At 44.2% G+C, this 17,042-nt stretch overlaps 1 non-coding gene across 1 annotated transcript; it reads right to left on the bottom strand.

Moving 5' to 3' along the window:
• Positions 1–1,086: 1,086 nt before the first annotated feature.
• On the bottom strand, positions 1,087–1,159 carry TRNAK-CUU. Its single transcript has one exon. It is a non-coding gene; the product is annotated as a tRNA-Lys (tRNA).
• Positions 1,160–17,042: the final 15,883 nt, after the last annotated feature.

The raw sequence follows: 17,042 nt of genomic DNA, 5'->3' as shown, positions 1-17,042 counted from the left end.
AAGACAGGCAATACTTTATTGAGATGGACCTAATCAGTTGGTGAAAAGTTGCATGGGTGGACGAGGTCTCAACCTGTCTGCTATGGACTAAAGTGTGCTCCCTCCCTAGATTCATAGTTGAAGCCCTAATCACCACTGTGACTATATTTGGAGAAAGAGCTTTTAGGAGGTAATTAAATTAAATGAAGTCATAAGGGTGCAGTCCTAAGCCAATAGGATTGGTGGCTTTATAAGATGCAACAAGATGAGGAGGAAGAGAGAGATGGACTAAGGAAAGGCTATGTGAACACATAGTTAGGTGGTGGCTGTTGGAAGGCCAGGAAGGGAGGTCTCCCTAGAACATGAGCATGCTGACATTCCAGTCTTGGACTTCCTACCTCCAGAACTATGAGAGAATCACTTTCTGTGGTTTAAGCCACCGAGTCTATGATATTTTGTTATGGAAGCCCAAGCTGACTAAGGCACTGTGGAGGAACCATGTAAGTTCAGGATGGGACCACTTGGGAGGGAACTTATCCTTTGCTTCTGGGTGATTCTTGGGCTGACAGAGCCACATAAGCCACAATCAGAGAAGGAGAAGGGCTCTCTGCTCTGATTGCTTTTTGCTAAAACTGTTTACTTGCCAGGGAAGGACCATTGTACTTCTAATGTTTTTGACTTTCACTCTGGGTTCCGGGGAGATCTGGGGCTGCCTTGGGTACCTAGAACGGTACTGGCTACGATAAGAAAGATACTGACATTTACTGAGGATTACTACATAATGTGATGTGCCGGACCATAGAGAGCTCATCTTATGTAATCTTAACAGCAACCTTCATTTTACGATTTTTTTTTTATTTTTTATTTTTTTTTCAACGTTTTTATTTATTTTTGGGACAGACAGAGACAGAGCATGAACGGGGGAGGGGCAGAGAGAGAGGGAGACACAGAGTCGGAAACAGGCTCCAGGCTCCGAGCCATCAGCCCAGAGCCTGACGCGGGGCTCGAACTCACAGACCGTGAGATCGTGACCTGGCTGAAGTCGGACGCTTAACCGACTGCGCCACCCAGGCGCCCCTTTACGATTTTATTTTTAAGTAATCTCTACACCCAGTGTGAGGCTCGAACTCACAGCCCTGAGATCAAGAGTCGCATGCTCTACCGACTGAGCCAGCCAGGTGCCCCAACAGCAATCCTCATTTTATAGCTGAGAAAACTGAGGCTCAGAAAGGTTACATGCATGCCCTCAAGTTGGATCTCTGTGCCATAAAATGAAAGAGATTCTCAGATTTTGTGCTGAGAGTGAATGCCAAGTTAGAAGGCTGACCCCAAACCAAGGGAACATACAGAGTGTGACATGTACTTGTACGTGTCATAGTGAATTATGGGCAGAAGAATCTTCTTTGGAGAACTTACGTACTGTCACAGTATAAATTTCAAAAAGTTGTACAAATATCGCGTGAAAAAATGTCAAATGTTTTATTTAAATCATTAATGAGGAAACTACTAAGACAGTAAAGCTGGTGCAGAGAGCATTGGAATTGGGTACTTACAGGCAATAAAAAAAAAAAGAGGTTGCTAGATTAGATACAAAACTGGTTATAAAACCATAATTTTTAAGGTTATCTTTTCTGCCAGACAGAAATCATTTGCATCTCTACTAGACAAAAAAAAAAAAAATCTACAAGTTAACATGTAATTTCACAAAGTTTGGGACCATTAAACATTAGTGACAAAAGGAGTCAAATGAAGACACATTTTCTAGACAATTAAATACTCATTGGTAGGTTTGTGAAGCAATGCCCCTGTATGCCATCAAAAGGCTGTGTGGGTCTTATTTCTACCACAGACTTATTGGTCCTGTTTCCACGTTTGGGTTGATTATTTTTCTTGGTCTTATTTCTAAGTTTGGGTTGATTGTTTTTTTAAAAAAAAAAACACATTAGGAAATCTATTATAAGAGTCAAGCGGTGACAAGGAATGGGTACAGGCTTTATGAGGCTGGTAGCTTATGTAATATTGGGGTCTCTCTTTTTAAAAAGAATGCAAAAATATTTTACTTTTTCCAATCTTAAAAATAAATGTGAATATGAGAACACGTGGTTTACATTTCTCCAGGGCCTAGGGAGGGGCTATGCACAAAAAGTTCCTTGAGGTTTAAGCTACATTAATTTCATAGTAAATTGCCTCTGTCTTTGACCATAGCATTATTTTGTGTGAGAATAATAAAGCAATTGGTATAACAGGTATGTATCGCCAACCCAAATACCTATGATTTCTTTGTGTTACCTAATACTGTGTATCATGTTAAGATCATTTGGTTCACTATTCCAAGTTATTAACACGGGCAAATCAGTTGAGTAAGTTCTCTACAGCCTTGCAAATTGTCTTTAAAATTTTATATGACCGGGAGCACCTGGGTGGCTCAGTTGGTGGAGCCTCTGACTCATGATTTCAGCTCAGGTCATGATTTCACAGTTCATGAGTTCGAGCCCCACATCAGGTTCTGTGCTGATGGTAGATCCTGCTTGGGATTCTCTTCTTCCCCACCCCCCTCACCCTGCACCTCCCCTCCTCTCAAAATAAATGAATAACTTAAAAAAAAATTTTTTTATACCAGGAAACACACCCAGGCATTGAATTTTCACTGGCCAAGAAGACACAGAGGGCTAGTATTAAAAAAAAAAAAAGAAGAAGAAAAGAATCATTTGTGTTTAGTCCACGAGTGACAGAAAACTTTCTAAATGAATGTGTGCTCTCGTCAGACTCTCTTCTATCTGCATTCACTACAGAGGCTTCTGCCTTTATCAGCTCAATTCCTTCTAAACTCTAAGATCCGCCTTTACCAGAATAGTACTTCTACCTTTTGATGGAGACTTGAGGTTGGGGAGTGAGGGGAAGGAAGAGAGAAGGGAGGTTCAAGGAGAGAATGAGAGGCAAGTATGTATACATGTACTGAGCACTTACTATGTGCCAGGCATCATCCTAAGGGTTCTGCATGTATTACCCTACCTGAGGGGGCACTACTGTTTATATATATTATTACTACTTACATTACAAAAGAGGAAACAAAATGATTAAATAACTTTCTCTCAGGTATAGCCAAAACCTACATGTATATATCCCAAAGCAAAGTCATGTTCAAAGAAACACAAAAGATTTTGTATTTTTTTCTTTGTAGGGGAGAACCTTGAGTCAAAACCCAGAGTTTGTATCTCCCTTATTAAAATCCATTGGCCTCTCCTAGTGTCTAATTCCCTATGTATTTGGTTGCAAATGACAAAAATCCAACTCAAACTTTCTCAAGCCAAAAGGGTAACTAGAAGTGTCTGCCTTCAGGTATGGTTGGATCTAGCACCTTTAGTGATGCCATCAGAACGGTTTCTCTCTCTACCTCTTGGCTCTATTTTCTTCTCTGTGATGGCTTTCTTTCACCTGCACTTTCTCCCAGACTGCTGTGGGAAATTGCCGCCGGCAGCTCCAGCCTCACACAATGCCTAGAACTAGAAACCTCAGAGTAAAATAGAACCTTCTCTTTCTCTCTCTCTCCCCCCCCCCCCTTCCCTCCCTCTCTCTCTTGATGTCTACACATCACATCACAGGGAAGACCAGTGCCCTGAAGGATTGACACCTCTGACTGGTCACATAAGGGAGGTGGGGAAGGTCTGAGGAGAGTTTAATCCTTCCAGGACCACACGGAGTAGGAGAAGCATAGTGCCCCAAAGGAAAGGAACATACCATTATAAGACGAAGGGGAAACAGCAATCAGGTAAAATCAACAGACTTCCAATATATCCTGAAAAGCTCTGCTCTCCCTCCCTCTGCTGACCCAGAACTCCCTGTCATTCATGCTATTCAGAAATAATCATCCCACACCCCAACAGCCCTACACCCATCTACCCAGAGCTCTCAATAGATTATATTTCTGCTTTGCTACTCCCCGCTTCCATGGCCTCCTTTTAATTTAGAAGTACATGTCAATCATTTACATTTTAATGTGATTTTTTTTTTTTTTTGCTAATGCACTGTGTCCTGATAACATCTGGTTGTAAAGCCTAAGCACGCAATTAAAGCCTTTATTTCCAGCTTAAATTAATTTTTGTATAGGCAACCAGGGAGGAAGGCTCTCCTCTGCGACACGTGGAAAGTCCAGCTGATGTCCATTTTCCCCTGTGCAAGTCATTAGCACACAGAGCCACCAATGTCAAGTCCTTCCACTGACCACACACCAGATCATCAAGGTAGGAAAACAGAATCTGACTGCAGCCTGTACCCCGAGAATTCCTTCCACAAACAGTCATAGGATTTCTTTTAGTCCTGGGACACATTGGCAGCCACTTCTCAAGGGGATTTACTAGGACTCAGAATGATCTTGCTTCTCTTGTTACCCAAACCAAAGAGTTGGCCCGATCACATTTCATGTGACGTCACCATACCTGAGCAGCCCTCTTAAATATTCTTGCACAATTCCCTTTGTATTTGCTCTCTCAGTTGGAGCAAAAACACTTTATAACCCCTCAACTTAGTGATTTTTGACCACTTAATGCTTCTTCTTTTTTTTTTATCTGCAAAGTAAATCTTTTGCAAGGCCTGCTACAGCAACAAAGGAAGGGAGAATTATACTGGCAGGGTGATGGCGCAGCATCCCAGATGCTACAAACAGCGGGAGTAAATGGAACACGACATTTCTTCCCCAGCACTGGGCGGAGGAGGCTATTAGTAAATTGACTAAGAGCTCACACACGCCTGGAGCAGCAGCAGTGAGATCTCCACTGCTGGGCCAACCTTTGGTTTTTAAATACATTCTGCCCACAGGTGGCCCAATGTTTTCGCCAAATTGTTTCTTGTCAACAAACGAGCTCACCCCTCACCCCCTACTTTTCACCCCAAAGCATTGCAAATTCTACCTCTACCCTGTGAGCAAAACAAAAGTGGATTTCCAGTGGGAGAAAATGCATGATATATTCTTTTATTTCTTCCACATTCTCCTGGTTGGATTGGCATTGATTCATGTAGCAAACTTATTCCCTAAGAAAAAGGCTTTACTAATATAGAAATGCTAAACAATACACACATCACCAGAGTTTATTTTCTTCATTCTGTTGGGGGGACTGGCCCCTATGGGCCCATAATCAATAGGAACTTGCTATTTCCTTGCTGTAAAACACGTGGCTGTAAAAGATTGCCTTCCCTTCCTGTCTTCCCTAGGGCAATGTTTCTCTGCCAACCAATTCCATTGTGGCTGAGGTCCCAAAGACAGCTTAGGTTGTGTTTCCAGGAAAATTCAGGCATGTCCAGGTACCTCTGAAACACTGTGGACAAATAACAGAAGCCCACTTCCAGATCTGTTTTTCACGAAGGTCCAAGAAGCTTACTGAAGGAAACTCTTAAAGAAGGAGAATAGAATTGGCGTGTGCGAATGTGAGTGCAGGAGTGATTAGGAGTGAAGAGCTCACCTTGCCCTCTGGACTGGCCTTCCTGCTGTCCTCCCTCTTTGTTTTCCCCTGTACCCCTTCTCCTTCAGGTCTCTGGCTAGAGCTGGGGATGCTGAAACACAAAAACAAAGGAGAGGTGTTTCACTAAAACCTCTGGAGGAATTTGAGAGACGAAAGGCATATTCCCTTGTGGCCCATGTTTCAGGGTGTAACACAAATAGACAAAAGTGTATTTTCCCCATTTCATGGAGGGCAATCTGGAAGCCCAATATTGTCAACCAGAGCAGCAAAGGGCCAGAGCCACCTGGCACAGCCCAGTCTATCTAAATGAAGAAAGCTAGAAGGATGTCACAGGGAACAAGCTCACAACATGGAGGCAGGTTACGATCATGCCTCACTGAGGCTGCCATGATCCTGCACTATTTGGTAATAATTTCAGGAGGGAAAGGGGACGGGAAGGATGTGTAGCTAGAGTTGCTGTAATTCTGTGATTAGTGGCTGAGTCAGTAAAAAACTAACTTTATTAGTATTTCTGTGACTATTTTCCCCCAGGTTTCTTGTAGGGAATTATGAGATTCACAGTTATGGTAAAAATGCATTTGCTCAACTGTCTGTGCTCTCCCCCCTCAATATAATTTTGATTCTAAGTTACTCCGTTTTCTAGTTCCTAAATAAGCTGACATTTACGATCAATCTGGTTTTTCTTTAGTCCTGTAATGTACACCATTTCCAAGAGGTCCCTGGAGGTGTGGAAAGTCGAGGCAGGTCTAGAGATTACAATATTGGTTTCAAATAACAAGTACACTTCCAGCAGGAAAAAGAGAGCAGGCCAAATCTTCAGTCAGACTTCTACTGGGTGTCCCTTTTTTAAGACTGCAATTTGGACGCCTGCAATTATTTGCATTTTTGTTACTAATTGCTCCTGCCATTGGTGCAACCAACCACTTTTGGGTGCAATTACCCCCTTGTGGGAGCAATTACATAGGAAAACAGTTCTGCACGTGCAGCTAATTGTGACAAAACAAAAGGAGGCTGGGGAGGACAATTTGGCTCATCAAGTTGTAACTCCAACCTCAAACACGTGCCAGCAACAAAAAGGCGGAACAGAAGGACAGGGTAGTAACACCTACTCGGGGCTGTAGGCTGGAGCAGTCCTTCCTCTGTTTACCATATTTGTAGAAGATTAGATTGTGGACTTATTTAATTAGAAAAGAACAACTCATTTTGGCTACCCATTGGCCTAATGCTGAAGTGGGTTCTAGATACCAAATCAAGCTGGAGTCCTGTAATCACCCAGACTCTCAGAGAATGCCAGATTCTAACGAAATTCATTTTTTTTTTTTTAAACAAAGAACACTGACACATCCATCCCATTGACACACAGGTCTCCCTCCCCTGTCTCTCCTAAACATGCCAACATAACGGTTTCAGCCTTAGGATGGGGAATGATGGTTTAGTGAGCTGACACATGAGGTCTGATGTCTGATTGCCACGGGCAGCGGCCCAAGTTGGCACAAATATTAAGGATTTTACACAAACAAGATCTTAGGGTTTCCAGGCAGCCCACGCAACGGACAATCATCATATCGTATCTCATTGCCTGACTCAAATCGGGGAATGATTCATTTCATAAGAAATGAAAAAAGGCTGCGCATCGAGGTCCACCCGCAACCTGCCTCTACTTCAGTCAAATTCACGCACACGCGCGCATGCGCGCACACCCTACCGCCCCCTTAGCTATTTTCTCAGGGGAAGCAGTTAAGCACAGAGGGTCTGGAGTCTGACTGCCTCATTTCATCCTCTGCAAAATGAAGCCCACAGTAGCCCTGCCTCACAGCGTGGTGACAGTGACTAAAAGAGCCAACAAATGGAAACAGCGCCCAACATGCTATACGTGCTATTTGTATCATCACTGACGATATTTCACTGCAAATATTTATTTCTAAATCGGTCTCCTCCCTGAATTGGTAAGAAAAATTACCCCAAACTTCAGATGACCCTAGAGGCTTTCGAGTCATCCTCCAGCATCATTTCACACGCAGGCCTAAGGGGATATTAACTTCATTTGACTTGCTACTTTCTATCGATTAGAGGCCAGATTCTGGAAAAGTTAGATGTTAATTTGTAGAGGATTGATACAGTGCAAATGATTTTTAGCCAGTAAAGAGGCAAACCGTTTCTCTTAAATCAAAAAATAAACACAAAGGTTAAGGTTTTTAGGTTCCTGTAGGACATGAACGAGTTTTATTCTGAACTTTGCGATTTCTTTCATTGACTAAATTTATCTGTTTTTCCCATCTTCTTTTAAACCAGTTTTGCCATTTTGCTGATCTCCTTACTAACGAATTAAATAAACCTTTGAGGGGCACCTGCGTGGCTCAGTCGTTAAGCGTCTGACTTCGGCTCAGGTCATGATCTCACGGTTTGTGGGTTCGAGGCCCGCGTTGGGCTCTGTGCTGACAGCTCAGAGCCTGGAGCCTGCTTCGGATTCTGCGTCTCCCCCACTCTCTGCCCCTCCCTTGCTCTCAATCTGTCTCTCTTTCTCAAAAATAAAGATTTTAAATTTTTTTAAATAAATAAATCAATCTTTGACACAGACTCACTGTATATTTTTCTGAGATCATGTTTTTACCTTTTAAAAAAGAATTTTTAATTTTTTTTTTTTTTTTTTTTTTTTTGCCAGAATCCAGGAACTCCTTGCAGCCAGGACTCTATCTCAGTGACCTCCATGCCCCAGTTCTATGTTTCTCCCTCTAATGTGCATCTGAATCAGCTGAGGATTCAGTGGGTCTGGGGAAGAGCCTGAAATGTGGAATTTCTAGCAGATGCTGCTGGCCTCAGGCCTGAGCACAATGCCTGGACTTGGAAAATGCAGATGCTTGGAAAACGTTTGTGTGTTAACATCCACCTGTGGGGCGATGCCATGCCTTACTCCTCGGGCCACCTGCCTCAACAGCTGTCCTTTAGTTTCACAACTTAAACACGGTAACACAGAGGATCTCACGTGCATGGGGACACAATTAGTAAAGCTTGCTTCTCACAGGGACCCGGTTAGAAGAGAGGGTAATGAGAGTGTGAGGAGAGATGGCAGAGGGTTCACCATTAACAGGAGAACACAATCGGTTAGGATGTTAAGACTAAGCCACCTGTGATGGTAAGGGACCTCCCTGCCCCTGAAGATGCCCCATCGCAGGACTCTCAGTGAGGGAGTGACATCAGCAGCATCACCCCCACCTCATTCCCCAAAGTCAGGTGGATCCCCTCTTAGGCTTCAGAGAAGTGAACCATGGCTGGCCTCACAAACACCGTGGGGCCTCTGCACCAAGGCAGTGGACTTAGTGTCCCACTCCTGTTGTCTTGGGGCACCCCACCTTCACATGTCTCCATGTATATACAGTTAACATCAGTAGCCTCTCCACTATTAGAAAAAATAATAATAATCAGGAGCTTGTGTATGAATCTAGGAGGCATTATGAGTGTCTACCACAGCGATTCTCCACTCTGGCAGACCATTAGAACTGGAAGCTTGAGGGGCACCTGGGTGGCTCAGTCCATTAAGCGTCCGACTTTGGCTCAGGTCATGATCTCACGGCTGGCGGATTCGAGCCCCCGCTGGGCTCTGTGCTGACAGCTCAGAGCCTGGAGCCTGCTTCGGATTCTGTGTCTCTCCCTCTCTGTCCCTCCCATGCTCGCTCTCTCTCTCTCTCCCTCTCTCTCAAAAATAAACACTAAAAAGAAATTAAAAGAACTGGGAGCTTGAGTGAAAACGTATGCCCAGTGTCACCTCCAGAGAGTGTGCTGTAATCAGTCCGGGAGGGGACCTGAGTATCGTACAAGGTCTTTAGGGAAAATGGCCACATCAGCTGCATCGTCCGAAGAAACTGGGACGTTGTTGCTTATCAATTCCTTCCCTCAGGCCAGCAACACATTAGGTTGAAGTGTCTCTAGCCATCTTAGGAGAATTGCAAATTTTCAAAGAAAGTAGCTTTAATTCTTTGTAGTTTATAATGTGACTGTGTTAAAGCTGCTTTTGAGGGAAAAGTACTAGATTCTAGAAAAGCTCCAGTGTGGGCAACACGTGAGGCCTGGACGTGAGGGGCGCCTTCCCCAGGCACCTGAAAATATGGGGAATAATGTTTCAACTGAGGCTGAAACTAATAAAATCCACATATAATGGATAGATTAAGCAGCCATGAAATTGTAAGCATGTGACTATGAAGTTTTCTTTGGTATCGTTGGTAAAATACTTATTGAAAAAATAAAATATTTCCAAAATAAAAGAAGTTACTTTGAAAAGAGTGATATGAGGTAAGAACACAATGTCTCTCGTTTCTGTGCCCTCTCTCACTCCCCATCCCTGCTTCTTGTCCTTCACCAGGAGCCACACTGCTGGCCTGGAAAGGAATGAAGGAGTATTCAACCTGAAAGTTGGTCCGAGTTAGTACCTCTGTTAATGAGGAAGATGCTTTTGGATAACACCTATTCTTATTCCGAGAAATAGAACTAATGCTATGGAAAGTGTCATTAAGTACCAACAAAAATAATGTCAAACATACGTACCTATTTGGAAAGGCTGGAGAAAAAAAGGAGGAGAAGAACAGAAGAATAGCTAAAATACAGAAGACAAATGTAAACAAGCAGGGACAAATAGTGGCTTGGTACTGTGTGCCAGGTACTGTAGATGTATTATTTTAAACAATTCTCAAATGAGCCCAACGAGGTGGGGGTCATTACTGACATCTCTCGAACAAGGTCTCTTTTCTGTAGCGGCAGCTGAATCAAGATCTTTCCCCACTCAGGCAATTTAGATCATTTCCAGTTTTGGTGTCAGGAAGAGGAGGGCACACTGGGTGCCCGAATGCTGGATGTTCCTGGGGAAGGAGAGGACCAGGGGTACATCATGGAAGTGGAGCCCCAAGAAGCAAGGAAGCCGGGCCCTGAGTGAGCACAGGAAAAACCGACGAAAGGCCAGGGACACCCACACTGTGTGAAGAAGCAAGAAACAAACATTTACTCATTCATTCACTTATTCATTCATTCATCCATTCATTCAGAAACCACTTACAGAGATTTGCTATGTGCCAGGCACTATTCTAAAGGCTTTGTAAATATTAGCTCGTTTAATACACAAAACAACATGGCCCTCATTCTACAGATGAGGAAACTGTCACCCAAACAAGTGTGAAGCTACTGATTAGGAGTTTTATTTATGGCGGCAGTGAGGTAACCCTAATGAATGTAGAGTCACTATGTAGATATTTTCTATTCAGACTTAAAGGACTAACTTTGTCAAGAAGTTGACAAAGCCCAGAATAGTGACTTAAAAACATTAGAAGTGAGGTCCAAAAGACATCTCCCATTCTGCTGCGTCTCAGCTCAGAACATTTATGACAAGGATGAGTTCATTCAGATGTGTGGAGGAGTATAATACGTGGACTGCTAATGATCTTTTTGAAGGTATCTACGTAGCTTTATTTATGAAATCTCTTGTGAAAGTCACCGTGTTTTCAGCAAAATGAATAAGTTGATCACTGGGATTCTGGTGCCTGCGTCTTCTCATCTGTCGGATGAAAGACAGGGACTGATGAGCTTGGAAGAGTACCTTCCAGAATCAACATTAAGTGTCAACATTCAACTTCCCGTGTGGAGGCCGTCTCAACACAGGAACTTTAATTTAAACTGAGAGCAATTGCTTTTCATAAACAGCTCACAGACTCATGGCCGAATCCGAGCCTCTGATCCCGGCCTCAGCTCAGAGCATGGAGAAGACATGAACGGTCTGTGTAAGAACGGGAGCGTAGGTACTGATTCCCCCTAAGGTAAAAAGATTGTAAACTACACTTTAAGTTGGCTGTTGTTGTTTAAAGATCACACGTGCTGTATGATTTTACAATAAATAAAGAGAAATAACACAGTGAATAAATAAGTGAGCCATTTTCCTTGGCTGCAAGGCTGCAGCACCGCTGTCTCCTATTTCTAAGAGAAAACGTATCAGATCAACCGAGACCGTTTGACTTCCTCTCCCTTCCATCATTTCCTGCTGCCTTTTGTTCTCTGCCCTTTTATTCCTCCTCATTAGAGCCTCTGGCTCTCTAATTTTGCAGTTCCATCATTTGACACTGAGTTCACCTTTCCTTTTGACAGGACCCGCTGCTTTCTATTTTCCCTTCCCACTCTGCAAAGATAAAATCTCATTTCTCAATGAAAACCGAGACTCAGATACAAAGTATACTCAGGAATTGGCTGAACTGGCAAAGAAAAAAAGAAAATTATTGAATGAGCCAGATAGGTGACCCTAGCCCAAACCCAGCTTTAAATCTGGCATAACTATTATCCTTTTTCAAATGCAAAACGGAACCAAAATCACTACTTTGTGAAGGTTTTGTGAAACTTAATCGAGCACTGCGGTGGGGCGGGTGAATGGTGATATCTACAATGAGAATCGATGCGAACAAACTGCGCAGTCACCAGACTGAACCTAAGCCAAACTGGAACAGACTTGGGTGCAGCTAGAATCTCAAACCCAAGCATAACATTTTAAGGTTCTGCTCCACGTAGGGCTAAAGCAGCAACTACTAGGAATTTTATTAAGTACACTTAGTAGACTCTGAAAATAAACAGCTTTGAGAATTTGGTTTTACCCTTCAGATTAGTGGGCTCTTATTTAGGCTTCAAGCTAAAGTTGGTTGGGTACCCAATCTTCCAATATTTCTCTCCCTCCTCCTCCTCCCCTTCCCTTCTTCTCCCTCTCCCTCTCTATCCCCCCACTCTTTCCTTCAGTCCTTGCCCCTTCCTCTTTGCCTCGCTTCCTCCCAGGTCCTCTCCCTCTCCCCTCTTGGTCTTTTCAACCTTTGACTAGGGGATGTGTGCAGCAGGGATGACCTCCAAGTCTTAGCCTTCTTACAATTACTTCCTCAAGGGAACCAATCCATTTTCATGAATCCAGCTCCTTATCCCTATGATTTCTATCCTTTCCCCGAAATTCCAGGTCTACAGGACACAGTCACATGGATGTTGTTGTAGCTTGTCCCCAAGAAAGTTGCATCACATCCTTCCCTTGTTGAAAGGCACAGCCTTTCCCTTCACCCCCTTGAATCTGAGGGGCCTGTGACTGCTTTGACTAAGAGAACAGAGTGGATGGAGTGCTGTGAAACTTCTCGGGGTAGGTTTTAAGAAGCCTTACAACTTCTGCCCGAGTCTCCTGGAACTAGTGTTCCTGGACAAGCCAACCACTGTGAAAGTATCCAACTACCCTAAGATCACCATACTGCAAGGAAGCCCATGCCTGCAACAAGGAGAAGCCATATGGAGAGAGTGATGCCCATCGAGCCCCCAGCCGGCCCAGACATCACAGCCCAAGCACCAGACACATGAATTAAGAAGCCATAACTTCAGCCTTAGCTGCCATCTGACTGCAATCCAGGTGAGAACTACCGGGTGAGCTTATCAAAACCATAGATCTGAGGTGTCTGGGTGGCTCAGTTGGCTAAGCATCTGACTCCTAATTTTGCCTCGGGTCCTGATCTCATGGTTAGTGAGTTCGAGCCCTGCATCAGGCTCTATGCGGAGCCTGCTTGGGATCCTCTCTTTTCCTCTCTCTCTGCCCCTTACCTGCTTTCACACATGAAAGTGCTCTGTCTCTCTTTCTCAAAATAAATAAATTAATTTTAAAAACCCCACCCAGAATGGTGAGAGATACTAATAAGTGGTTGCTTTAAGCCCCCAAATCTCAAGGTGGTTTGTCATGCAGTAATAAATAACTGGAAGAGATGTCTAACTTCTATTCAATTGCTGATTCATTCATTTAACAATTGTTGGTTGAACACTTCCTATATGAGCAGCAACTTGCTGGATACTAGGAATGGCAATGGATAAGACAGATCCACTTTTTGCTCCCATGGGGCTGATACTCTTTTGGAAAGAAAGATATTGGACAAAAATTGATCTACCACTTCAAACTTCTAACACCTCCTTCCCTGCTTCATGCTCAGCTAGTAACTTTTCACATGTTTCATTGAGATACTAGAACTAATCAGGGAGGAACTGCTTCACCAACCTAGGACATAGACTTCTAATCTGGCAGCATCTATGTAGAAATCTCCACCCACCTTCTCTCAGTCTCTAAATGAAATGTCCCCAGAGGCCACCCCCATCCACTTGAGGTCTGGATCCCATTTCCTTCACAATGACTTCTCCATCACTTCAATCAGAAATCAAACAAGCTCCAGATGATCTCGACCAGGCCCTTGACTTGAAATACCATCTTTAGGTTGAGGACCAGGAATCCATATCTCCAGCCTTGATCCCCACTAAGAACCACAAACTGGTATCTGGCCCCTGAACTTAGATATACACTTACATATATTTTTTTTAATGTTTATTTATTTACTTGGAGAGAGAGAGAGAAAGAGAGAGAGAGAGAGAGAGAGAGAGAGATTGAGAATCCTAAGTAGGCTCAGTGCTATCAGCGCAGATCCCGACATGGGGGTCAATCCCATGAACTGTGAGATCATGACATGAGCCGAAATCAAGAGTCAGATGCTCAACCAACTGAGTCCACCCAGGCGCCCTTAAACTTACGTACCTTAATAGGCATCTCCAACTTGACATGACTCAAACAGAATTCTGGAGGCATCACCTGCTGCTCACCCTCTCTCACATTCTTTTCTGTCCCAATAAATGTCTTCTTCATAATTCCCTTCTGAGATACACAAGTTATCCTTGATTCTTTTCTTTGTCTCCCCCACATCCAATCCAGCAAGCAGCCATGTTGACCCTAATTCCAAGACGCATCCTGAATCCACTCACTCTTTTTCAGCTTCGGCAACTCTACCCTGGCGCAAGCCACCATCCTCCCTCTCTAGATTGCTCAAGTTATAGCCTCCTGATTTCCACTCTAAGAGTCCTTCTACCATCCACTTTCCTTACACCGTCTAGACTATCTTTTAGAAACATGAATTATATCATGAGACGACTCCTGTTTAATAGCTTCCTCATGGCTTCCATTGCATTTAGAAAGCTAACATCTTTGGTCTCCTTTTTTGTTTTTTTTAAATTCTGTGCCCCTGTTTCCATGATCCGGCCTCTCACGCTTCATTTCACGTGACTCTTGCCCTCATCTACCGTGTTCCAGAGATGAGATCTTCCACTCTTGCCGCAAGGCGGGCTCATTCCCACTTCAGGGCCTTCGCACCAGCCATCCACCCTGGTCTTGCTTGGTTGACTCTTGCTATTCAGCCTTTGGCTCCAGTGTCTCCTTCTCAGACTTCCCAACCTAGTATGACGCCACTCTATTTTAATTCCTCACATAATACTGCTCACTCTCTGACCTGGTTCCTATTCCTGTACTTTTTACCTTTTCTGTGTTCCATCACCCTGCACCTAGAAAGTAAGCTTCACGTGTGTAAGGGTTTTGTCCTGTTGACTGCAGCCTCCTCAGCAGCCAGAACAGTGCCTGGCCCACAGTAGGTGCTCAGTAAATATTTATTGGCTGGCAGATTGAAACAGTCACTAATATGATGAGAATTATGAAGAAGAGTGCCAGGTGCTATGGGAGCAGATAATGAGCGGACTACCCTCGTTTCAGGGGTATCAGGATCCATTTCCTTGAGAAGGTAGCAGTTCAAGCAAAGACCAAAGGATTAAAAAGAGAAAGTCAGAAAAGCTGGGGGTGGGGAGGTATGCAGAAAAACCCTGAGGACAGGAAATTCCTGGTTCTCAGGGAAAGAGGTTAAACAGGTCAGGTCAGGGCCAGACCTTGTGGAAGGAGCAGGCCCTGAGAAGGGCCGTGGTGCCTTCAGGTCTCTCACTTTCATCTTGCCTACACCTTGCTCCCCTTTTTGCCATTTGAAGTCTTCATGAACATGCCTTTCTCAGGGACTCCCTGAGACTCCCATTTTCCCCACAGGGTTGTGAAACCCTGGGGTCACCTCTATTTCCTCTCATTGGGAATATTATTCAATGGATCACCCCTCTCAAATCTCTCATCTGCTCTATGGTCCCCATTCTCACCATCCATGTGGCAGAGAGGAGCCCCTTTTTCACATGGAGACCCTCGGGCCTCTATCTTAGACCCTCTGACAGCATTTTAGAGACCCACTGACTCTCACTTGCCCCCACCCTTCACCACACACACACACACACACACACACAAATCCTACCAGCCTGTGGCCCCCACACTTAACCTTCATCACAGCAGTTCTCCAACCGAAGACTTGACTCCTTGGTTCCAACAACATCGGCTCTCAACTCCATCACCAGGCTCCATGCCTCCCATTCCAGCTGATTTCCCAGCACCTCTTCTGAAAGATACTGCTTCATAAGGCAATGAACACACCAAAATCCTTCTCCGCCCCCGCACTTTCACGCGTGCCCCAGAATTACCTCCTCTCTCCTCTCAACAGCCTGAATCCTCCTCCTTCATAAACACCTGCCCATCACTCAGGATGTGGCCATGGCTAAAAGTTCAGATTCTAGAACCAGATGGCACAGCTCCGCCCTCACCGGCAGTGGGTCCATTATCCACTTCACCTCTCCGTGCCTTGTTCTCCTCATCTGCAAAATGAGAGCAAAAAGTGTACCCAAGTCAGAGGGTTCTTGTGAGGATTACAGGAGTTTACATATGTGAAGTACTTAGGACAGTGTCTGGTATACTGAAAGCACTAAAAAGTGTTTACTATTGTTGTTTTTGTTGTTTTCAATCTATCATTTCTGTTCTAAACTCATAAATCATGCAGGGTAGTCCATATCACACACTTAGAGCTTACTTCTATTCCCAAGTGTATTTTTCCCTATTGTTTCCCAAGACCCCCCAGTGGGATTCTCATTTCCTTGAAGACAGAGAATCAACAAAGGTTGTGTTCTCTGCTGGCAGCCTCAGATGAGCCAGACAGGGTCCTGGCCTGTAACCATCCTTCAGCACCATGGAGTGTAGAAGTATTGGTAACAACGAGGCCCAGGGTGGGTTGTTGGGCAAGGGCTATGGAAGCACCAAGCAGGAGCTTTCTGGAAGCAAGGCTTCCCGAGCTGTAGGCTGAAAGAAAAATGAGAATCAGGTGTATAAAGTAGGGGATGGAGGAGACTGTAACAATTCACCCTGACCCACACAAGCTGAGCTATTCTTCCTAAAGTGGCATTCAACAGAAGCACTAGCTCAACATCCAAATAGCACTGGAAAGGATTTTAAAACTCTCCTGAAGTTTTTAAAATGAGTCCAATGCAAGATACACTCCATGAATCAGAGCAAATTATCCTAAAATCCCTCCTGAGCTACCCTTACCCGTCTCCACAGCAGCCACTCGGAAACCCCTCCTGGCTGCTTTCCCTACCTGTTCTCAAACTCTCCTCCCTGATCTCCTCCAGCCTCACCACTTCCCTTCCACCTGCCCTTCCCACTTCTGCTCAGCTCTTCATTGAATAGGATGAGTTTTGCTTCTGTAGGCCTCCTTCAATTCATCTTCTGTTCTCAGCAGCAACACAAAGCCAGGCTCCAAGGCCTCGTTTGAAAAGAGGGGGAGGCTGCAAATATTTATTATCCTATACTTTTTCTTTAGCCCCGTCACAAATTCCCCCTAGTGAAAGCTTCATGAATGTGCCTCTGAAGACAGGAAGGACATCACACCATCCAGA

The sequence above is a fragment of the Lynx canadensis genome, chromosome C2, assembly GCF_007474595.2.
Source record: "Lynx canadensis isolate LIC74 chromosome C2, mLynCan4.pri.v2, whole genome shotgun sequence".
Classification (NCBI taxonomy): domain Eukaryota; kingdom Metazoa; phylum Chordata; class Mammalia; order Carnivora; family Felidae; genus Lynx; species Lynx canadensis.
The sequence above is the reverse complement of the archived record's forward strand: the minus strand, read 5'-3'. Positions and strand labels throughout refer to the sequence as shown.